Source organism: Dama dama, chromosome 13 (genome assembly GCF_033118175.1).
Source record: "Dama dama isolate Ldn47 chromosome 13, ASM3311817v1, whole genome shotgun sequence".
NCBI classification, from domain to species: Eukaryota; Metazoa; Chordata; class Mammalia; order Artiodactyla; family Cervidae; genus Dama; species Dama dama.
The window spans coordinates 27,858,918-27,882,646 of NC_083693.1; the positions used below are offsets into that span (position 1 = coordinate 27,858,918).

At 50.1% G+C, this 23,729-nt stretch overlaps 1 protein-coding gene and 1 non-coding gene across 6 annotated transcripts in view; one reads left to right on the forward strand and one right to left on the reverse strand.

The window, feature by feature from the left end:
* NTRK3 (neurotrophic receptor tyrosine kinase 3) overlaps positions 1–23,729 on the reverse strand; it is a 409,774-nt gene that overhangs the window by 358,278 nt on the left and 27,767 nt on the right. The window lies entirely within an intron of this gene.
* TRNAG-CCC (transfer RNA glycine (anticodon CCC)) lies at positions 14,389–14,461 on the forward strand. Its single transcript has one exon. It is a non-coding gene; the product is annotated as a tRNA-Gly (tRNA).

Here is a 23,729-nt window from a genome sequence, read left to right on the forward strand (position 1 = left end):
CTGGCTACTGTCAATAGTACTGCAATGAACATTGGGGTACATGCGTCTTTTGAATTAGGGTTTTCCCGGGGTATATGCCCAGAAGTGGGACTGCTGGGTCATATAGTACTTCAGTGTTTAGGTTTTTAAGTAACCTCCATACTATTCTCCATAGTGGCTGTATAAATTTACATTCCCACCAAAAGAGCAAGACGGTTCCCTTTTCTCCACATCTTCTCCAGCATCCATTGTTTGTAGAATTTTTTGATGCAGCTCGGTGCTCTGTGATGACCCTGAGGGGTGGGATGAGGGTGGGTGGGAGGGAAGTCCAAGAGGGAGGGGATATCTGTGTGTTGCTTTTGTTCAGTTGTCAAGTCGTGTCTGACTCTTTGTGACCCCGTGGACTGCAGCACGCCAGGTTCCTGTGTCCTCCATTGTCTCCTGGAGTTTGTTCAAATTCATGTCCATTATGTTGGTGACACTATCCAACCATACCATCCTCTGTCACCCCCTTCTCCTTTTGCCCTCGATCTTTCCTAGCATCAGGATCATTTCCAATGAGATGGATCTTCACATCAGGTGGCCAAAGGAATGGAGCTTCAGCTTCAGCATCAGTCCTTCCAATGAATATTCAGGGTTGATTTCCTTTAGGATTGACTAGTTTGATCTCCCTGCTGTCCAAGGGATTTTCAAGAGTCTTCTCCAACACCACAATTCGAAAGCATCAATTCTTCTGTGCTCAGCCTTTTTTATGGTTTAAATCTCACATCTGCACATGACTATTGGAAAAACCACAGCATTAACTACACGGACCTTTGTCAGCAAAGTGACGTCTCTGCTTTTTAACATGCTGTTGAGGTTTGTCATAGCTTTCCTTCCAAGGAGCAAGCATCTTTTAACTTCATGGCTGCAGTCACCATCCACAGTGATTTTGGAGCCCAAGAAAAGAAAATCTTTCACTGCTTCCACTTTTTCCCCTATTTGCCATGAAGTATATGTATATGTATATATATGATCACTGCATTGTACAGCAGAAACTAACACACAAAAAATTGTAAACCAATTATACTCCAATAACAACAAATAAGAGTAATTAAAGGGAGACCACACCTATGAAGAGAAAATTCTTCTCCTGGAATAGGAAGGGCCTGTCAAGGGGAGGCAGCCCCAGACCCACTGAACTGTGCAGACCACCCGGAAGCACCAGGAGAGAAGCGGTTCCAAGCGGGAGCGGGTTCCAAAACAGAAGCATGGCCTGCCCTGTCTTCTTCATGGAATCCTGAAGATGGAAGCAATTCTCAGAATGAAAACAAAACTGCCCCAGCCTCTGGTTTTGAAAGAAGTAAGGGGACTCTGCAGAGTGTTCTCTATCTCAAGCCGCCGTGGCTCTATGATCCCTAAACTCCTTTCTTGGCTTTGCACCGTGATGGTCTGGCACAGAACAAACTGGCCAGAGGGAAAGCTCAGAGCAGCAATAACTTTTCTGGAAGTGCCCCTGAACAGGGTGCTGCCTGGACGTGCTCAAGCCCCGGAGGTTGCCAAGACCCAGGGCCATTTGCATCTGGTTTTATTTAGAAACTCCTCTAGGTGCATCTCTATCAAGTTCAAGGAGAAAGCCCAGGCCTGCCCTCACCACCACCAATCTCAACAAAGTCTTCTGGCTTTGTGGTTGTTCAGTTGCTCAGTTGTGTCTGGCTCTTTGCAATCCCCTGAACTGAAGCATGCCAGGCCTCCCTGTCCATCACCAACTCCCAGAGTTTGCTCAAACTCGTGTCCATTGAGTCGGTGACACTATCCAACCATCTCATCCTCCATCGCTCCCTTCTCCTGCCTTCTTTTAATTTCATGGCTGCAGTCACCGTCTGCAGTGATTTTGGAGCCCAAGATAATATTTGCAAATGGCCGTGAAAGCGCATCCTAAGATTGTGGCAGGGAGTACAACCATCCCTGTACCTTTAACCAGAGACCAGGCGCTGGGCAGCACGTGCCATCTGCAAAGGACACAGCTTCAGGGGAGACTCGGAGCAGGGAAGGAGGGGACGTGCCCTGCCCGTGCCCCAGAACAAAGAGAGATTTCACCCAAATTCCCAATGCCTCCCTTTCATTCCAGTTGCATGTCTACACTCCACTCATTTTTTAAAATTTCAGTGCAATATTTTCTGGTTTTATTGAAAAAAATTGACATAAGATAAAAGCAACCATTTTAAAGTATGTAATTTCGTAGCATTTAGTACATTCATAATGGGGCTTCCCAGGTGGCACAGTGGTATAGAATCTGCCTACCAATGCAGGAGACACAAGAAATGTGAGTTAGATCCCTGGATCGGGAAGATTCCCTGGAGCAGAAAATAGCAACCCACTCCAGTATTCTTGCCTGGAGAATCTCATGGACAGAGGAGCCTGGAAAGCTACAGTTCCTAGGGCCACAAACAGTCGGACATGACTGAAGTGACTTAGTAGCAGTAGTAGCATAATATAGACATAATATAAAACAGCAATTCTGGGTACATAAGCAAAACATACTCTTAAAAGAGAACAAAACAGTATATGTTAACAGGACTCCAAGATGAACTAATTTCCGTAATCAGGCAATGAATTTCGCTCTGGGTTTCCTAGCAGCTCAGGTGAAAAAGGAAGCAAATCAAGTTAGGAAAAGTCATTTGTAGAGATAACCATTTTTTTCCCTAACATTAAATCCAGAAAGGCATCCATAACATGGATCCTTGTATAAAAGATTGTGTGTGACATTGCAGAAAATGTACTCTTTATATTTCTGCAAGAGATAGAAATGTTCTTCAAATGAGTGGCTTTGATTTTTTTTTTCTTTTTAATCAACTCTATATGGATCATGAACACATTTCAACTGTAATTCGATAAAGCAAAGAAAATACGGCCCAGACACACTGCTTTCTAAATGCCCGATTTAATACGTGAATCAAACGTGAAGAAGCTCAAAGAAACAACCCTGAAACATCCATGAAAGTCTCCCTCTAACAGTTTGTTTCTTCAGCACACGACTCTCTAGCACACAGATTCTTTAACGCATGCCCGTGATGCAGATATTTTATGAGCTGGTCACAAGGAGGGCCTCAAGGTTCGACATTAGGTGAACAATAGGGGAAGCCGTTATTCAGCTGTGGGTTTACAAGAAGCTTCCGTGTCAATGAACCGCTGTCCCACCCAGCAATGTTACTACAATTGGCTACCCTTTTCTCTTCCCTCTCCCAGCTCTTCCCACCTTCCCAACCTGGCCCAAGCTTCCTCAAAGTCATTTTTGGTCACTACATCACACACATACATACACACACACACACACCAGGCCCCCCACAGTCAGCACTATGGTCCACTTCTGAGGCTGCCATAAGCCAAGAAGAAACTCAGCAGGCAAATGTGCAAATATTTGCTGAGAACCATGTCTGAAGTCAGGGCCTCTGGACTGGGTGGACCCCAACTCCATCCTCACCCCATCTTGGGTCAGAAGCACTTCTGCCACACACACACACACATGCACACACAGATGCACAAGTCCAGCATCCACAGGGCTGGAAGGTGGCTGCCCTGGGCACCTGCTTGACCCAGGTTTATCCTGCAGTAAAATAAAAATATGCCTTTTTGATGTCAGAGATCAACATGATTAGCTTTCTAGCATGGCTCCTCCTCAGACACACGGGGAGAAGAGCAAAGAACATGTATTGATCACCTACAACCTGGAGGAGTAAATCTCACTTCACATAATCCCCACAAGAATCTGAAATCAGAGCATCGCTCCTGTCTGACACCTAAAGAAAAACCCAGAATGAAATGAGGGAGGGACAAGGACAAAGCTGCTGAAACACATACTTGAAGGTCTTTTCAAGTCTGTCCTGGCCTTTCTCTCACAAGAGCTGACACTGCAAAGTCCAGACAGACAGACACACAAGGCAGTCTGGCATCTTCTGGGAAGGTGGAGAGAGCTCTGTGGTTCAGAAGCAAGTGTGTCAATGAATTTCAAATAATCGTCGTGGGCACATAGGGCTAACTCTCTGCCAGGCTCTGTTTTAAATGTTTGCAGTCATTCATTTACCGTCACCCCTACTCACCCTGTGAGAGAAATACTACTACAATCCCCATTCTACAGAGAAGAAGCTGAGGCACAGAGGGGCCAGGTAACTTGCCTAAGGTCACACAGTATAACCAGGGTTTGCATTGAGGTGATGCAGCCTGGGCACCCATGCTCTTAGCCACTGTATGGTTTTCTAGCGCTCCCACAATACAGTACTACAAACTGGATGACTTAAAACAGCAGAAATTAATTCTTTTACAGCTCTGGAGGCTAGAAGTCTGAAATCAAGGTGTCTGGAGGGTCTCGCTCTCTCTGCCAGCTCTAGGGGTCAAACCCTCCTGGCCTCTTCTGACTTCCGGTGGCTATTAGCAATCCTTAACATCCCTTGGCTTCTCACTGCATACCTCCAGTCTTGGCGCCATCCTCACATGGCCTTCCTCCCTGTGTGTGTCTGCGTCTTCACGTGGCCTTATTTTTTCTTTTTGGAAAATGTATAATTTTTCTCCTTTAACTCTTTTTTATTATTGTTTTTATTCTTTTTAAATTGAAGTATAGTTAATTTACAATGCTGTGTTAGTTTCAAGTGTATAGCAAAGTGACTCAGCTATATAAACCTATTTTTTAATGTTTTATTTTATTTTTTGGCCACAGGGCATGTGGGATCTTAGTTTCCCAACTAGAGATAGAACTTGTGCCTCCTGCATTGGAAACACAGAGGCTTAACCACTGGATTGCCAGGGAATCCAGTGGGAATCCAGGGAATCCCTATATACTCTTTTTCAGATTCTTTTCCATCATAGGTTTTCAAGATATTGAGTATCGTTCCCTGTGGACATAGCCTTCTTATAAGGACACCAGTCCCTGGATTCAGGGCCCACTTCCATCCAGTACAGGGCTTCCCTGGTGGCTCAGATGGTAAAGAATCTGCCTGCAGTGCAGGAGAGCTGGGTTCGATTCCTGGGTTGGGAAGATCCCCTGGAGAAGGGAATGGCTACCCACTCCAGTATTCTTGCCTAGAGAATTCCATGGACAGAGGAGCCTGGCGGGCTACAGTCCATGGGATTGCAGAGTCTGACACGAATGAGCAACTGACGCTTTCACTTTCACTTTCTCATCCAGTATGCATCTTAACTAATTACACTGCCAAGACCAAGTGAGGTCACATTCTGAGTTTCCATGAGGATGTGACTTTTAGGAGAACATTATTCAACCCAGTAGAGTCACCACGCTACACTGTTTCTAGAAAGAAAAGTAACTAGAGCCAAGATTCCCTTGAGCCAGGAAAATATAAAGCAGAAAATGAAACCAGAGAGAATTAAGACAGAAAATGCAGCAAGGTCTCACGCTGCATCCTCCCAGGTGAGACCAGCTTCACCAGCACGCCTGCCCTGTGATCCTAGCTTGAAAAGAACTCGCCATCCAATCCTCACAGTCAGATGGGGAAAGGTCCGCGCCCCCACAAGGAGGAGAGATCCTTAAGGGCAGACCCCCAGGGCTCATCTTCATGCCCAGGCATCCAGAGCAGCACCTGTGGTGCAGCAGGGGCTCAGCCTAGGGGTGGGGAATAGAGGGCTTTCTGAATTCTCTCTCTTCTCCCCATTCCTGTGTCCGGCTTCCTCCCTTGCCTAGCATTTAGGCTCAGGAAGCAATTCTGAAGTTCAGCAATAATAGTTTATCAGAGAGAAAACATCCCAGTTTGTTCACAGCCTCACTGGCAAATCCAGATTTGAATGGAGCATCATCCTTGGGGATCGGGAAGGAAAGCTGCGATCAGCAGGGACGGCCGGAGCAGCACAGCTCCAGGGTAAATGCACACCCAACGGCTTCTCCTGGTACCCATCACCCCCTCTCTCTTTGAGCTGTTACTTGTTGTGCATGCACTCACCCCTGCATCACACCATCACTACTCACCCCTCCCCTCTCCCCCTGCAACGCTCAGTATTGGCTGCTGCCTCCCAGGATGCCAGGAGGGAGCTGCTGGGAGAGGAACTCAGAGGGTCAAAAGGCAGATTTCAGCAGAGTTAGGCTAACGCAGGGATGAAAGAGGAGAAGAAACAAGGCCTAAGGACTTATAGAATGAGAGATGGAGAAACTTCAGATCTAATGCTAGTAGTAGACGCACAGAGGCATTTTGCAAACCGAATGCAAGGTGGACCACTTCTGGTAAGAAACTTGCCATCGGGTGCCTCCAGGGAAAGGAAGCTGGCAGTGAGAAGGGCAACTTTCCACTGTACCTTTTGAATCCTGAGCCACAAAGAATGACACCCGCTTAGAAGATATGTAATAAAAATGCAAACATTCATACAAAGGGTTTTTGTTCTTCACCTCTATTCTATCAGAAAATGGAAGGAGTACCCTGGGAGCCTAGGGGATAGGATTCCAGGCTTTCACTGCAGGGACCCAAGTTCAATCTTTGGTCAGATCCTGCAAGCCACGAGGCCCAGGGAGGAAACAATCCGCAGTCTTCCTTAGGTTATGAGGCCTGAAGAGGGAAACGTAAGGAAAGCAGGAGGCCGTGCCTGCACCAGGTCTGCTCAGGGGTGCCGGCAGCCCCAGGCCCACAGCACTCGCATTTCATCCAGGGTCAAGTGAAGGGTGGCGGGCTTCCCTGGTGGCTCAGAGGTAAAGAATCCACCTACCAGTGCAGGAGACATGAGTTTGATCTCTGATCTGGGAAGCTCCCACACGCCACAGAGCACCTAAGCTCATGCGCCAAAACTACTGAGCCGGCGCTCTAGAGCCCGCGAGCCACAACGACTGAGCCCCCGTGCTGCAACGACTGAAGCCTGCGTGCCCTTAGAGCCTGTGCTCCGCAACAAGAGACGCCACTGTGATCAGAAGCCCCTGCACCCCAGCTAGAGAGTAGCCCCCGCTCGCCACAACTAGAGAAAGAGCCCGTGCAGCAACAAAGACCCAGCAGAGCCAAAAATACATAAATAGATCACTTAAATGAGGGCTGGAGACGGGCTGCTGCCTTCTAAGTCAGCTGGGGTAAGGATAGCAGAAACTGCTGACCCCCCATCCCAAAGGGACAAAACGCTGAGGTATCAAAAAGGCCTCTTAAGTTTTATTTACATACCCCGGGGCTTAAGGTCCAACTTCCTGGCCACACCAGGGACCAGGGCTGGGTACTGAAAACCCACACTCGGTGGCCCCAGGCACCTGTCCCCACCCAGAGAGAGGCCATCCTAAGTACCTGTAGCCTATGAAAGAGAGACACTTGGCTGCAGAATCAAATGTGCCCAGTGTTCACCCACCCAGCCTGAGTGCCTGGCTCCATCGGTGCCGGGTCGGGGCAGAGGAAGAATTCTGCCAGCCCCTAACTGGCAGGGAGACTTGGCAGAGGGCTGAAACACCTGGGCACAGCCAGGGGGAGAGATGTCTCCTTAATCCAAGCTGGACGTGCCTCCTGTCACCTCACCCATCCTCCCCAAGAACAGGATTCCAGGGGACATACCCCAGGAGGTGACCCAAAAGGATGATGGCTAGTTGCTTGGGGAATTACTGTCACCCCCTCTTAAGGGAGCTCAGGGTCATCCCAAACACACAGCCTCCTCCTGCTCCAAGAACTCCAGAATCTATTATCAGCCCCTCTCTTAGGAAATGTCCCTTATCCGGCTTTACTGTGGTTGTCTGTGAAATAGCCTCAGGCTCAACCTGTCTTTATCTACAAATGCCCTGCAAATAAGAACTATCTTTGGTTGTGACTCCAAAGTACCAGTGGAATGAGGCAAGCTCAGCAGTTTAGGGTTCCAAGTTGACAGATCTTCAAAGCCTGACTCTTACGGCCAGTAAGCACGTGAAAAAGATGCTCAATATCACTAGTCACTAGGAAAATGCAAATCAAAACCTTAATGAGATTCCACCTCACACTGTTAGGATCAGTTCAGTTCAGTTCAGTCGCTCAGCTGTGTTCGACTCTTTGAGACCCCATGGACTGTACCACGCCGGCTTCCCTGTCCATCACAACTCTTGAAGCTTGCTCAAACTCAAGTCCATCGAGTCATTGATGCCATCCAACCATCTCATCCTCTGTTGTTCCCTTCTCCTCCTGCCTTCAATCTTTCCCAGGATCAGGGTCTTCTTCAGTGAGTCAGTTCTTCACATCAGGTGGCCAAAGTATTGGAGTTTCAGCTTCAGCATCGGTCCTTCCAATAAATATTCAGGATTTCCTTTAGGATGGACTGGTTGGATCTCCTTGCAGTCCAAGGGACTCTCAAGAGTCTTCTCCAACACCACAGTTCGAAAGCATCTATTCTTCGGTGCTCAGCTTTCTTTATGGTCCAACTCTCACATCCATACATGACTACTGGAAAAACCATAGATTATCAAAAAAGCAGAAAGTAACACATGTTGACAGAAATGTGGTTCTAACTTGAACCCTTGTGCATTGTTCATTAGACTGCAAAATGGTGCAACCAGCATAGAAAACCATACATTTCTCAAAACATTAAAAATCATATGATCCAGGGCTTCCCTGGTGGCTCAGTGGTAAAGAATCCACCTGCCAATGCAAGAGACATGGGTTTGATCCCTGGTCCGGGAAGATCCCACACGCCTCAGAGCAACTAAGGCCATGTGCCACAACTACTGAGCCTGTGCTCTGGAGCTCATGGTGCTGCAATTACTGAAGCCTGAGAGCCCTAGAGCCCATGTTGTGCAACAAGAGAAGCCACTGCAGCGAGAAACCCGCACACAACTAGAGAGTAGCCCCACTCGACAGAACTAGAGAAGAGCCCGCGCGCAGCAACAAAGACCCAGAGCAGCTATAATAAATAAAAATTTTTTTTAAAGTTATATGATCCAGAAATTCCACTTCTAGAGATTATTCAAAAAAAAAATTTTGAAACCAGAGTCTCACAGAGAGATTTGTAAAGCCAAGTTCATTGCAACATTCATGATAGCCAAAGGTTCAGGAAACCCAAGTGTCAACCCAAGGGATGAATGGATACATGGAACAACCTGTGGTGTATACACAGAATGGGCTATTAGTCAGTCTTAAAAAGGAAGGAAATTCTGACACATGCTACAACATGGATGAAACTTGAGGCTATACCAAGTATCAATAAAATAAGCAAGTAACAAAGAGATAAATATTGTAAGATTCCACTTACATGAGGTACCAAGCATAGTCAAATTCATAGAGACAAAATGTAGAAGGTTGGTTGCCAGGGGTGGAGGCCGGGAAGAGAAATGGGAAATTATTGTTTAATGGATGCTTGCGTGCATGCTAAGTTGCTTCAGTCCTGTCTAACTCTTTGTAATCTTATGGGCTGTAGCCCGCCAGGCTCCTCTGTCCATGGGATTCTCCCAGCAAGAATACTAGAGTGGGTTGCCAGCCCCTCCTCCAGGGGATCTTTCTGACCCAGGGATCAAACTCACACCTCTTAAGTCTCCCGCATTGGCAGCCAGGTTCTTTACCACTAGCACCACCTGGGAAGCCCCAAACCAGAGCGCCCAGTTTAATGAGTACAGAGTTCCAGTTCTGCATGGTAAAGAGCTCTGGAGTTGGGTTGCATGATAATGTGAATGTTTTTCATACCAGTGAGCTGCACACTTAAAACTGATGAAGAAAATGAACTTTATATTATGTGTATTTTATCACAATTAGAAAAAGGAAAACCTAACACCGTGCCCATCCTCCAGGCTGCCTCGGAGCCGCCACCTTGGAATAACACTTGGAGCACAGAATATCGGCTTTTCCCAATGGCCTCCGGGGCCCAGACCATCTCAAACCACTAGATGAACCCAGCTGTGCCCAAGGAATCCTTTCTAATCTGGCCCGACTCTCTGCACATCATCGGGCAAGTCACACGACACCCTACAAAACATGAGGAGCGGTCAAGGGACTAACACTCTGGGCTCCCACTGCATGGGGCCCGGGTTTGATCCCTGGTCAAGGAACTAGATCCCACATGCCACAGCTAAGATCCAGCAGAGCCAAATTAATTAATTAATTTTTTTAAAAAAGACAGGAGGAGAGTGTTTTACTTCAGTGTAAGCAGGTACCCGGTACTGACGCTTCTCATGGGTTTTCTTAGGAGGACTGCATAGAAAACTGCCCCAGGCCTGCAAAGAGGCAGGCCTCTGTGACAAGACCATGGTCATTAGTGCAGGAGACTCAGACTACAGAGTTCTGCCATAGCTGAACTGGAACTTGCCCTTACCACTTTCTAGGTGTATGACCCTCTGAGACCTTCTGGATCTGTCTAAGCTTAGATTTTCTCCTTTGTAAAATGGGAAAATAATGCTTCAGTGAGAGCTGTTCTGAGAACGAGAGATGATTCCTGCTGAGTAGCCAGCATCCAGAAGGCATTTAGTAAGTGGAATTATGATGATGGGCCTTCCCAGGTGGGGCTAGTGGTAAAGGATCCACCTGCCAATGCAGGAGATGCAAGAGACTCGGGGTTTGACCTGGGTCGGGAAGATTCCCTGGAGAAAGAATTGGCTACCCACTCCAGTGTTCTTACCTAGAGAATCCCATGGACAGAGGAGCCTGGTGGACTACAGTCCACCGGTCACGAAGAGTCGGACACGACTAAGGCGACTTAACATGCACCATGATGATGAACATTCTGAGTTTTAACCACCCACGTTGTCAGCAGAGCCCCAACACGCCTGCTCTCAGGTTCACAGCCCACTTGCAGGGCTGGGGTTCCTGGGAGGTGTTACCCCCAGGCCATGCGTGACTGTGCTGCCTCTGTGCCCCACACCAGGACCAGGAGCTCGAAAACGTCACCATCAGCATCCGTCCCTGACCCCCTGACCCCCTCACCGGGGCTCTGACTTTATGTTCACCCTCGGGAGAGGAGGAGCTTCAGGCTGCCTGGGATTCCCTTGGCTTAAGAGTTCTTCCTTCTCATCAAACCCACCTGTCTGTAAACCCAACCTGCATCTCCCACCGAGACTTTTCTCCACCCCAGCAGCAAGGACAGCTTATACCACAGAGGGCATGAGCTCACCCACCTGGGCTCTCTCACAACACAGCCTGGATGACAGACGCCATAGCAACAGGCCTAGCAACCATGACAGGAGACAACCTCTTGGACACAGACCGATGAGAAATAAGTAAACAGCCCCCAGCCACGTACGGAGGAAGGGCTGCTGAGGGCCAGAGGTGCACACACGTGCGCGACACCACCCGCCTGGGCACAGGGTGAAGCCCATCAGCCAAGTCCGCCTTCCCCTTTCAACATCAAAGGGAAAGAATCAATGGGCAAGGGACAGGGGAGGCTGGAAATCCTGCAGCAAATTAAGTTTAATCCTCTCCAGCCAGCTGTGTGGCTGTTGGTATATAAAGGTGCTATCTGCTCTGGACTGACAGGTCCCTGATAACGGGGCAGGGAGGGGGAGCCCGGCCTGGCAGCTAGGGCACTGCAGCTGTGGGGACCCCAGAGCCGCTGGAGGCTGGTCCCTCGAGGCAGAAAGCTGGCGTCCTGGCTTCAGTGCTCTGCAGCCAGGGAACCCAGAGGAAGCCTAGGAATTAGAACCTACCCTGTCCTCCTTGCCCTGGGCAGAACTCTAGAAGTAGCCATCATTCTCCTTGGACAAGGTTGACCAAGGCCAGGCCTCCGCCAGCCCAACTATGAGGGCATTTCCATTTCCAGAGCAGTTCATCCTGACAGGAACTGAAGCTCCTGGAGTGATGATGACCTGTTCGGACTTCCAAAATCAAGACTTGTTGCTCAGTCACTCAGTCGTGTCCGACTCTTTGCCACCCTATAAACTGTAACCTGCTAGGCTCCTCTGTCCATGCAATTTTCCAGGCAAGAATATTGGAGTGGGTTGTCCTTCCCTTCTCCAAGGAATCTTCACAATCCAGGGATCGAACCTGCATCTCCTGTATTGGCAGGCAGATTCTTTATCACTGAGCCACCAGGGAAGTCCAAAATCAAGACCAGAAGAGCATTGATGGTGGTGACTGACAAACATTGAACACTTCCAGGTCCAGGCTTTGCAACTGAGTAAATTACAACCCTGCTCTGCACACCCCACTGAGACAGATGCCATTACCCAACTGCACACACAATGAAACCAGGGACCCATGAGGTCACACAGCCCTCACTGGGAAACTTGCATTCAAACCCAGGACTGCCCTCAACTTCCTCCCATGCTCCCACTAGCCCAACCTAAAATGTCACCTGTTTACAGCCAGGAGGGAAGAGCTTCAAAAGCCTGCAGAAAATCCCCAAGCAAATCTGGCTATAATTTAGCTGGCTTGGGTTTAAGAGCTGATGTCATCAGAAGACCAAAATACAATAAAAGAAAAATAAAATAAGTGAAATAAGAAAGAAAAAGGATGCCAATAGCAGGGATGACGACATAGTGAGAACAACAGTGGCGCTGGGCCACACAGAGACACTGCAGAAGCTCCCCAAACAGGCAAACAGCTTAAGCATTTGGGGGCGGGGAGGGGGAGACTCCTTGAGCCAGGGGTCCTGCTGGAGGCAAGGAGAAGGAAGACAGCCCACCAGAAAACCACACAAATAAAATCCCAGCTTCTGCTGCCCATAGAGACAGCTAGGACCTCAGAGACCCCAAGCTGGAGACCTGAGAGCCAGCCCCCAGTGGAACCTGCTGGAAATTAAAAAAAAATAAAAAAAAAAAAAACTGTGCAGGTACAGATGGGAATTTAAATCCAGGCTCTGCCACTGAGCAGCCGTGTGGCCCTGGGCAAGTCACTTAGCTTTCCTGTGCCTCCTGTGCGGGCAATGGGAAGAAGAACCCCAAGTGTGTGAGTTACTGGGGATGAAATGTGACCAGAGACGGGAAATGGCTCTACCTTACAAGGCTCTTAGAAACTGCTGGCTGAGCGAAGGGCCCCCCTCTGGGCAGAGCCACGAGCCCACACACCTCTGGGACCACCCATTTACAGCCAAAGGCCACACACACCAGAACTGGCTTCTTCCCAGCTAGAGCAGGAACATTTGAAAAGCACCTTCTTGAAGGCAGGGAGGTGGCTGGTCACAGGGCTCCCTGTTCCCACCCACGGTCTAAAACAACGCATCCATGGGGAATGATCACGGTAGAAAGAGTCCAAGAGAGAAACACATCCAAGGTTCTAAACCTTAGATGCACATCCGAAACGCCAGCATCACAGTCCCCGGCGCAGGGCTCAGTCCTCCGAATTTTTAGCAAGCAAGCTCTTCTGGGGATGCTAGTGCACAGAAAGCCAGGTTTGGGAATCTAGTCCAATGCTTTGATTTTATAAATGAAGAAAATCTATCACTGCTGCACCTAACGCTGACTAATTTCAATGATTCGTTTCCTGGTTGTAAAGGAATATAGACTCATTGCAGGAAGTTGGGGGAAAAATGAAAAGATGCTGAGAAAATTAAAGTCACTTATAATCATGTCTCCCAGAGACAACCAACTTCGGCGTTGGGGGCATCCTCACTCATCTGCATTCTTGGGCAGATGCGAGAATTATGGATATACAACTTGAATCCTAGCTTTCCTTCACTTAGATTTTATGTTAAGTGTTTTATAATGTCATTACACATTCACAGGAAAAATCAATAAAGATGAAAAAACTGAGTGATTTCAAACACGGTAAATAAACAAGGTAAGTAGCTGATGAATGCCAAGTGCAGAGCCGGGACCCAGGTCTGGGGATCCCACTGCTATGTTCACTTCTTGACCCAAGGAGTTCACCTGCCCCTGCCTGTCACACCTGATGAAGGAGTCCAGGCCAGAATGAAGGGGCACCAAGGTCAGCCCCCACCCCGGGGACGGGCAAATGGAGACTGGGGTCTTCTTGTCGGCTGGCTCACAAAGGCCGGCCCAGGGAGTCAGATTACAAACAAGCGAGCTAATGACACAGGCCTAGAGACCAATTAGGCTGCACAATAGGAAGATTACAGGGCTGTTTGGTCCCAACTATATAAGATGAATTGATCAATACGGCTTATGTGACACTGGACAGATTGCAACCCGAGCGAGGGTTTCTTGCAGACCTTAAATGCAGCCGGAATCTCTTGGCCTCAGAGCAGAAGCCAGAAAGCAAACTTCTGAGCCCAGGGCGGGCCAGGCCGTACGGAGGAGCTGCTGTGTCAGCTAGCGGGCACCCAGACCTCCTCTGCCACACAGGCGACCATTCCGACCCCAGAGCCCAGCTCGGACACACGCCGAATCTACACATCCCCCCAACGCACCGTCTGACTCTGAGCCTGGCACACAGCTGGTGCCCAAACCTCACTAGAGACCTGTGACTCAGATACCACAGTCATCCGCACCTGACAGATCAGTAAACGGAGGCACAGAAAGGTCACACCGCTGGCCAGAAGCAGTCCTAGGACTCAAACTCAGGCAGGGGCCGGCCTGTGCTCTTGTGCTTGAAACGGCCTTTCAACAACAAAATAGGGACTTCCCTGGTGGTCCAGTGGCTAAGACTCTGCGCTCCCAAGGCAGGGGGCCCAGGTTCGATCCCTGGTCAGGGAACTAAATTCCACATGCTGCAACTGAAGACCCAGTATGCCACAACTAAGACCCAACATAGCCAAATAAATAAGCAAAACTAAAAATATTTTTTAAAAAAAAGCAGACAAGGAAACCCAAGGCCCAGGGAGAGGACATGACCTGATGAAAATTCACTGCCCAGGCAGCAGCTGAGTTTGACTAAAGGGTCACTGCGGGGCCACCAGGATCCTTTAAGGATGCTGGGCGGCCTCACCCCATCGCTCAGTGGCCCAGAGCTCAGAACTAGCTGTGGGGAGAGGAGCAAAGGCCAGGAGGCAGGCGGGGGGCGAGGTAACAAGGCCCTCACTCCCCATCTGCCTCTGGCCCGCGCTGCCAGCCAGAGAGGGGCCCGGGGCTCGGTGGACAGAAGGCAGATGCCCACAGGTCTAGCTGGAACACCCCTAGCACGCGGGGTCCACGGCGTACAGTGACCTTCCCAGAGGACCGTCCTTGACCGACTGGCCGGGGCACAGTGTCGCAGCAAGGCCACCCAGCAGGCTTCGCTGGCCTGTGAGGGCCCAGAGTCGGGCAGTCACATCTGTGCCCCACTGCCCGCTGCTCCCTGTCCCCCCAGAGCCCCTCCACCCACAGGCTCGGAGGCAGAGGAGCAGCTGGCAGGCGGAGGGCCGCACCGGGAACGAGAGGGCGGTGGGGTGGCCAGGCGCCCGGCCACAGAGCTGTGTGTGGAGCAGCGTCCCCACCCCAGCGCTCTGTGCGTTCAAAGTTAGCCAGAACGCCGGCATCTCCAGTCACTTCTCTCCATGGAAACTGGCCATCACAGGGTCATCTGCCCCCCTGGACCACGGGAGAGGTAGATGAGATGTTGCACGCCAAGGGCACCACACCGGTGCTTGATGGAAGGCCATCGTTATTGTGATTCTTGGGGTGGGAGAGGAAGACCTGGAAAGTTACAGCCTAGAAACCAGAGACTGAGGGCTCGAGGGACATGAAGCAGGGAGGATAGACCTGAAGACAGGATGGGGCAGTCAGGGGCATTCATTCTGTGAACTCCAGAGAGCTGCAGAGTTAAGAAGACACAGGCAACACCCCCAAATCCCCATAACTAGGAGGACCCCGTCATGCCCACCTAGCTCAGATCTCAGACTCTGCCTTTCCACACAGGTAACAGCCAGGACCCTCGCCCTGTAGACGGCGCAGTGTTAGCATCAGGGCCCTCTGTGAGCATCTGGCCTTGAGAGGAGCGAGGCGCCAAGTTCAGATCAGGGTTCTACCTGCAAAGCGGGGGGCCATCCTGTGCCAGGCACCACAGCTCAGGACTTAGAACTGGAGCAGAGCATCAGGGCAGGCTGGGGGGTCAGAGTCTAAGGCCCCCATAGCAGGTAGTTAGGATTCTTCAAACCCCTGCCTGCTGGAACCACAGACAAGTCCCCACGGGCTGCACTTTGGGACCAGAACAAGCCGAATCCAGGGACTCTCTCCCCCATCTCCCAGCTGACTGACTTCAGGCATGTAACCCATAAACCTCTCTGAGCCTCAGTTTTCTCATCTGTCAAATGGGGCTAATGACTTTATGAATTCCCACTTCAGAGCAACATGGTAATAATTCCTGAGATCATCTCCATAAGTAGGTAGCAGGGCATGGATCATATTAAGACTTCAATAAACAGCAGCTGGTACTAGACTCTAGAGAGTCCCTTGGACAGCAAGGAGATCAAACCAGTCAATCCTAAAGGATAGCAAATGGAAGGACTGATGCTGAAGCTCCAATACTTTGGCCACCTGATGCAAAGAGCCGAGTCATTGGAGAAGACACTGATGCTGGGAAAGATTGAGGGCAGGAGGTGAAGGGGGCAACAAAGGATGAGGTTGGTTGGATGGCATCACCAACTCAATGGACATGAAATTGAGCAAACTCCAGGAGATGGTGAAGGACAGGGAAGCCTGGCATGATGCAATCCAAGGGGTCGCCAAGAGTCGGACAAGATGTAGCAACTGAACAACAAAATAGCAGCTCTCATGACAGTCACTGTGATTCTCGTTAGCTATGTGGTCACTGACGCCCCTTCTTTAACAAGAATGCAGGCCCCAGTCGTCCACCACAGAAAAGAGCTGTGATGCTGAAAAAACAGGTGCTGCTCAGACCCGCCTGCCCCTGACCTTGAGGAGTCCCCGCCTCGACAGGGAGGCTGCTACACAAGGCACCCTGCGCCACAGAGGCGGGCAGAGGTGTGTACGAGCCCCCACACTCCGAGAGGGAGCCTCTGGGGATGGGGGGCGGGCTCTACACAAAGACATCGACCCCTGGGGAGCAGGGCTTAGCAAGTGCACAAGGGCAGCCCTTTTCTTTGAAACGCTATTTTGCTAATGATTGCTTTTTCCCCCCTATAATTATCCCACTTTCTTCTCCCTGAGTATTTAGTCATTTTTTTTTTCTTTTAAATGTCAGCCAGTGCTGCCAAGAGGACTCAAGAAAGATGGGGTTTCTCACAGGGGCTGTGTAGGGAGTCATGCTTCTTGGCCAGCAAGTGATGTCCCAGAATCAGAGGGAAGGAACCTCAAGATGAAACAGAGGGCAACTTGCTGAGAAACCACAATGGATCACTGCCCCTCCAGTCACAGAGTCAGATGGTAAAGAATCGGCCTACAATGCAGGAGATCCAAGGTTCGATCCCCGGGTTGGGGAGATTACCCTGGAAAAAGGGATGGCTACCCACTCCAGTATTCTTGCCTGGAGAACTCCATGGACAGAGGAGCCTGGAGGGCTACAGTCCATGGGGTCGCAAAGAGTTGGACATGACTGAGCAACTTTCACTTTTTGCTTGAGTAAAAGAAGACATTTCTGGACAGAAAACCTCACATACAGGGTTCACACCACTGTGGGTTCTCCACTGGGCTGGGGAGACCAGGGGCTGCACCCTCTGCCTGATCTGAAAGAGACGAACCAGTGGGAACTGCAGAGGCCACTCCCCCCGCCTCCTCTCTGCAAACCCCAAGAATGCTCTGGTCTCTGTAGGAGGAACCCCTGGATGCTATTCAGAGAAGGCCCCCCCCAAAGCGAGCTGCAGATGAATGAAGTGTGAAGCGAATGGAGGTCGGGAAAGAGGCGGGAGGAGCTGGGGCAGGGCTGCAGAGCGTGGGAAGGCCTCTCTCTCTTTCTCTCGACATCTCTGCTGTAAGTCACTCCAGTCTCAATTCATAAAGCAGGATCCCAGCAATCAGAACCAGCCAGGCGCAGTCCACTTCCACTCTCTTGACAACGCTGATGTTACCCACCCAGATCCCCACAGATCAGATCCTCAGTCCTCTCCAGAAATCCGGAAATGCAAGGACCCCTGATGACCTGGCACACCCATGGAAGGCAAGGGAGGGTTGGAGCCCTGGGAGATTGATGTAAGGGCTGGAGCAACAAGATCCAGATGTGTCTTGGGGGCCTTAAAGACTGTGGTCAGTGGTCGCTGGCTGCCCTGATATACACAGCCCACCACTGCTTCTGCCCCAGACTTGAGCCCCTCTACCCTAGCCAGATGACCTGTGCAAAGGGCAGATGTGACAAGCCAAGGGCATCCCAGGAAGCAGCCCAGAAGTCCGGAGAGGACTGGACATGGAGTCAAAGCTGTGGGTGTGACTTCTCACTGTGGATGTCCACATTGTGACTCCAGGTAAGACCTCGCTTCTCTGGGCCTCAGTTTTCTCATCTGTGGACTGAGAGAAGAGAGCTAGATCATCTCTAGGTCCCCAGCTCTGCGGCAGGGAGATCTAAGACTCAAGCAGCACAGGCCAGCTGCCCCAGGGAAGCATAGTGCCCCTCCCATGTCCTTCCCTCCGTACCCCTGGGCCCCGGCCCCTGAGCACATCACCAAGGATCGCTGAGGGTAGATCGTGGAAAGTGCCAGGTGTGAGTGGATGGGATAACCCTCAAGATGCCCAGGAAGGCTGGGGATCAGGGTACAGTGTGTGGACCACACATTTTACTATATTCTCAGCCCAGATAGGGGCTTCCCTGGTGGCTCAGCAATAAAGAATCTGTCTGCCAATGCAGGGTCCCTGGGTTGGGAAGATTCCCCTGGAGAATGAAATGGCAACCCACTCCAGTATTTGTGCCTGGGAAATCCCATGGACAGAGCAGCCTGGCAGGCCACAGTCTATGAGGTCACAAAAAAGTCAGACACAACTTTGTGACTGAACAACGACAACCTCCCAGAGAACTATCTGGCCTCTGCAGTTCCAGGCACAAATTGTTCTAGACGTGGCCCATAGTGGGTGGACAGAGGTTTCCAGAGGATGTCAGCTGCCCAGGGCCCTTCTGACCATGGGAGATCTTAGTACCTGGGATGCTCAGCTTCAGAAGCCCCTCCTCCCTGCTCTCAGGCCCACCCTTGGTACCCAGGGCATCAGTGAACCACCTCTGGCCTGCGTACCACGTGTGGCTGGTGAAAATCTCCACTGAATCCCCATCCCTGCCCTTGGGCCCACACTCACATCAATGAAGGATCTTATTTCCCATTCCACTACCAATAAAATTAATCACAGTAATAATACAGAACTTTTAAAGTGCACTCAGAATGTGTCAAGCATTCTACAGAAATTATCTACCTTAATCCTCCCAATAACCCACTGAGAAAGTGCTAATAATACTATCCCCATTTTATAGGTAAGGAAACTGAGGCTTGGAGAGGTCATACAACTCACTGAGAAGATCTAGGACGCCTGATGTGAGCTTTTTCATCTTTTCTCCACTTCACTAGGGCATCTGGACAGTCACCTTTCCCACTTTACTTCCTTTCGAAGAGAAAGAGGGTCCCTTTTCTTTTATTCATTCAAGATCCAGCATTGTATGAGACCTGGCAGATTTAGGTGCACAAACCAGTGTCCAGCCTTCTAGGAACCATAGCTTCCACATGTGTCCCTCACTAACTTCCAACTCCATGAACCCTGTCTCTGCCCTGTCAGTGTCTCTTGCTCCATCAGCCTTTTCTTTCCACTGGCCCTTCCATTCCAGCCACAAGCATGTTCAGGCCTTTGAGCAAAAAAAGTGTTTCTTTCCAACCTACCCCATGGCCACATCTGGGCCTTGTTGCTCCGGCCCTTACATCAGCCTCCCAGGGCTCCATTCCTTCCTTGCCTTCCACGGGCATGCCAGGCCATCAGGGTAACCAAAGCCCTTGAATGAAGGGTCTGCATCACTGCTTCATGTGCCCTTCCCCTTCCCCTTCAATCCATCCTCACTTGGCCATGGTCTTGGCTGAGCACTTTGCTCTTTGGTCCAAAAGGCCACATCTCCCTGGCGACCACACCATGCACTCTCCCTGTGAGCCCGCGCCCTGCCTGGCCTCTCTTCTCACTCCCGCCTCCAAATGGAGACAGCTCAGTTTCTCTCCCTGGCCCTTGTCCCTTCTCACTGCTCACTCACACCCTTGGCTTCAGCTCTCACCTTTAGGGACAGAATTTGCAAACCTCCAGCTAAGCCCAAGGCTGGCCCTGAAACTCCAACCACCAGCCAAATGTACGCCTGTGGATTTTCCAAGCCAAACCCAAATCCAGCGTGAGAAACCAGAGGCATCGCTCTCCTTCCCAATGGACCAACACCACCTCTGTATGTTTAAATCACCCAAGTCAGTTTTCAGTTGTTGTTCTTTTGTCACTAAGTCATATCTGATTCTTTGTGACCCCATGGACTGCAGCACACCAGGCTCCTCTGTCCTCCACTATGTCCCACAGCTGTTGGTATTAGATCCCCTTCATGGATCACAGCCTTGTCATGGTGAAGAAGCTTGTGTAACTCAATGAAGCTATGAGCCATTCCATGTCAGGCCACCCAAGACGGACAGGTCATAGTGAAGAGTTCTGACAAAGCATGGTCCACTGGAGGAGGGAATGGCAACCCACTCCAGTATGCTTGCCTCGAGAACCTCATGAACAGTATGAAAAGGCAAAAAGATATGACACTGGAAGACGAGTCCCCCAGGTCAGAAAGTGTCCAGTAGGCTACTGGGGAAGAGCGGAGGGCAATTACTAATAGCTCCAGTTTTCAGTTAGTTGCAACCAAATGCAAGATCACAAGAGTGATCCCACTGAACTCTAACAGTGACCCTGCAGCATGGCTGTTTACTTTTCACACGAGGAACTGGAGCTCAGACAGGTTATGTGACTTGCCCAGCATCTCAGAGCTCATGAGTAGGTGAGTCAGGATCAAATCTGCCTGACTCCTAAACCCAGGCTCTTTCTGACCTGCTTCCCGCCATGCTGTATTCCAATGTTGAGTGACTCGATGAGCAAAAAGACCAAGCACTTACCACATCCTCTTCTTTGTACTCAGTCGCTTTGGTCATGTCTGACTCTTTGTGACCCCACGGACTGTAGCCCGCCAGGCTCCTCTGTCCATGGAATTCTCCAGACGAGAATACAGGAGTGGGTTGCCATGACCTCTTCCAAGCGATCTTCCCAGCCCGAGAACTGAACTCGTGACTGCCTGCATCACCTGCGTTGCAGGCGGGTTCTTTACCCACTGAGCCACCTGGGAAGCCCTTTTCTTCTTTAGGACCCCTTAGAGGTGTGGGGAAGGGCTGTATCTTCCTCAGGCTGGGTGCCCTCATCCTTCCCCACGCAAAAGAAGGTGCCCGCATCAGTGGCTGCTGCAGCATCTAACCAGGGCTATTACCAGTCCCTCGTCAGGAGTCGATCTGGGTGCACCAGGTAATGGTGCAGGCCCCGGAGGCCCTGTCCCAGCTGCTCTCTGCACACAGGCGGGCACAGCCTCCCCTCACCTGCTCACAGCCACTTGCTCCCTCCCACCTCCCAACCACACGAAATGAAGCAATCAATGGGACAAATATTTTATCTCGTTCCCCACATGGTTTATTTTATTTGAGGTGAATGGATCAATGTAGCCCAGGGAGCAAGGAGCAGAATTTCTCACCGAACTGCCATGAGGAACATCTGTTCCCGCTTGGAAAAGCTAACCAAGTTATAAGGCAACTGCTGGGACGGGATGGGTGGTCCCAGCACCCCTGGGTGTGGGCTGGACGGGAAGTCCAAAGACCTGAGGCTGTCATCTAGAACAGGGTTCAGGGGTCAGACTGCCTGAGCTCCAACCCACTTCGTTGCTCGCTAAACTGGGTGAATGTGGGCATATACAAACCAAGGTCTCACTGCCACCTCAGTTTGCTCATCTAGAAAATGGGACCAGTAATGCCTACCTCATTCAGTTGTCTAAGAATCAAAGCCATGGAATGAAAAGCGCTCAGCATACAGCCTGGCACGTAGCAAGCACCCAAGTTTGGTAATGCTCTTATTAACTACTGTCATCATTATCATCGTCAACATCATTATTTATAAGAACTTTCCAGCTCCGAGGAGGATAAGAGGACTCCAGATTTCCCAAGTTCACATATGGGGTCCTGCTGTTTTCATAACTGCCCACATGTTCTCATTCTGGAGACAGAGAATGTGATCATGGGAAAACTGGAAGCTGTGGAAGGGATTCTTTTCCTCTTAACAGACAGAAGATCTGAGATAAATCATTTGCCTTCTCTGGAAAACAGGACAGTGAGGTCTGGCCAGCCTTCGACACAGGGCAGTCAGAAGTGATTGTGAAAAGGCACTGGAGTGTAAGTCAGTGAGTATCATCTGAACTTTTCCATGATTATTAACATCCATCTAGCAACCAGGTTCCTTGTTATTCCACCTGAATGCCAACATCATGACTCCCCCTATTACCTTGCTGTCCTTATTTGGGATAAGAGGCAGGATGCTACCTGCAGAAGTGGTGAGGCAAGGCAGGGAAGGGAGAGAGGAGCAGAGAAGCCCAAAGAGCCTCGAAAATAAAAACAGAAAGGTGAGATGTTTCTGGAGCCACCGTTTTCTACCAGAGTTTCTAACAAAACTCTCCCAGGCAAAAGACCCTCTCCTAAAGAAATGCCTCTCCTAAAGACGGCCATCGAGAAGGCTGGCTGGTGGCCACAGCCCCTTTTTAACAAGTACCCTGGCTGCTTCGTCACTTGGTGAGACTTCACAGGGAAGGGCCCTGATCAGGGACACCCAGGCCCGCTCGGGTTCCTAACCTGTACCCTCAGCACCTCTCCCAAGTCCCAGGGACTCAGGTGTCCCCAGTAGACGTCACCATCTCAGCTTCTCAACTAAACCTGCTCCAGGCAACAATGTCCTCCCCTCAGTCAAGTTCTAAAAACCTTAGTACCCCTTCATGTCTCCATCACTCACTCAGCAAGTGAGATCAGAGTTCTTTGAAAAGTTGAAATTCCATACGCATTTCTCTTTTTTGGCTGCACCACGCAGCACACGGGATCTTAGTTCCCCGCCCAGGGATAAAACGCAAGCCCCACTGCATCCCTGCATTGGAAGTGAGGAGTCTTAACCACTGGACCACCAGCAAAGTCCTTTGAAATGTTTGTTGGGTCTTTGAAATCCCTTCCCTCTGCACCCTCTTTGCCTCCTGCCCCCCTCATCCATCCCTGAGTTACTGCACTCACCTGCCTTCTTTCTCTACCATTTACCTCTCCCTCTTCCTTAAGTATACTCTTCCACGGTATACCTGTCATTTCAATTCTTCTTCTTAAAACACAAATCAAAATGACCTGCTCATGTACACACAAACACACACATGTGCACACACATGCACACAATGGTGCGCTTTCTTCCATATACTGCTATTCCGTCGCTCAGTCCTGTCTGACGCTTTGCGACCCCATGGACTGCAGCACACCAGGCTTCCCTGTCCTTCACCATCTCCCGGAGCTTACTCAAACTCAAGTCCATTGAGTTGGTGATGCCATCCAACCAGCTCATCCTCTGTCGTCCCCTTCTCCTCCTGCCTTCAATCTTTCCCAGCATCAGGGTCTTGTCCAATGAGCCAGCTCTTCGCATTAGGTGGCCGAAGTATTGGAGCATCCGTCCAAACACTGAATTTATGCCATTTAGTTTATGCACGCAGGAAGAGTGAGAAAGGAAAATAAAAACTACTTTATAAAGACACTGGTGCTTCGGTCTGCATTTCGCTTGATGAGACCCTCTATCAGACTAAGCTACAACTCCACCACTGTACCCCTGGCTGGCCTCAGCTCCCACGTGCCCCTCACGGTGAGCACAAAGTGTTTCAGGGGTTACTTTCTGCCTTAAGCAGGCTCTAGACTCAACCCTAATATAAGACTTGAAGGAAACCCTCCCAAAGCATGGTTTTCTTTCTAGGCTGCTGGGACTATGAGTGATTTCTTTGCCTACTATTGGCTATTTCTAATTTTCCACTAACAAACAGACTTTTTTCGTTTTGTGAAGT